Source organism: Triticum dicoccoides, unplaced genomic scaffold (assembly GCF_002162155.2).
Source record: "Triticum dicoccoides isolate Atlit2015 ecotype Zavitan unplaced genomic scaffold, WEW_v2.0 scaffold216385, whole genome shotgun sequence".
Classification (NCBI taxonomy): domain Eukaryota; kingdom Viridiplantae; phylum Streptophyta; class Magnoliopsida; order Poales; family Poaceae; genus Triticum; species Triticum dicoccoides.
The window spans coordinates 1-903 of NW_021240269.1; the positions used below are offsets into that span (position 1 = coordinate 1).

General features: G+C 42.3%; 1 long non-coding RNA gene across 1 annotated transcript; it reads left to right on the forward strand.

The window, feature by feature from the left end:
• Nucleotides 1–49: 49 nt before the first annotated feature.
• LOC119345215 lies at nt 50–858 on the forward strand. The gene is made up of 3 exons (XR_005166960.1): nt 50–137; nt 590–671; nt 767–858. It is a non-coding gene; the product is annotated as an uncharacterized LOC119345215 (long non-coding RNA).
• The last annotated feature ends 45 nt before the right edge of the window (nt 859–903 follow it).

Sequence of the window (903 nt, forward strand, 5' to 3'; positions counted from 1 at the left end):
CTCTCTCTCTCTCTCTCTCTCTCTCTCTCTCTCTCTCTTTGCTTATGGTCTAATTTGTGACTACTACAGATGGAAGGTCGCAGATGAAGAAGTAACCCCAAGCAAATTGGAAGGCCCTGATGCCAAGTAACAAAAGCGTAATCTTCTTCTGACCTCACCTTCTTACTACAGATTCAAGTTGTTAGATAACTACTATGAATTGATGTCGTATATATGGAGCATTAGATGTGAAAATTGCCTTAGCGGAGTCGAAACAAAAGCTGAACCTAAAATATATCTTGAAATCCTCAAAAGGAAAGCGTAATTATCTATGTTTGTACAGTAGAGCATTGGGGTTCAGTTTTTTTACATGCAAATGCGAGACATGGCATCGTTTTGCAACTGCCACTTTGATAGATATCCATACCTATGTACTTGGTGGTTTTCATGGCCTTGCTTGCTATTACATGGTTTTCCTTTGGGTAATCAGTATATATATGCACGTGGTGGTTAATTTGGCACCAAGAATTCTCTTGTTCTTGTTCTGATTTCCTTGCTGTCAAACTCATCATCTTCGAGACTTCATTTATTTTGTTTGGACATCTCCCAGACGTCAAGATAATTACAATGCGTTCTCCGTTCTTAAAACTGAATGTGTGACCTCTCAGGATTTGAGACCAGTGACGACTGTGGTGAGCTCAGCCTTCCTTTGATCCACATCCTCTCCTCTATCTCCTCTATCAGACCAGATCCCATTTAATTTATTTTTCTGTTTGACTTGGCGCAGCAGCAGGTGCCTGACTCCATGGACGACTAGGACCTGAGTTGATGAGGATGACATCGTCGATTCCGATCCAGACCGCCACACATGGAGGTCGGTCTGTTTTTTTCGCTGCTCTGCTCTAGCCTGCCTGCCTAGTTTCT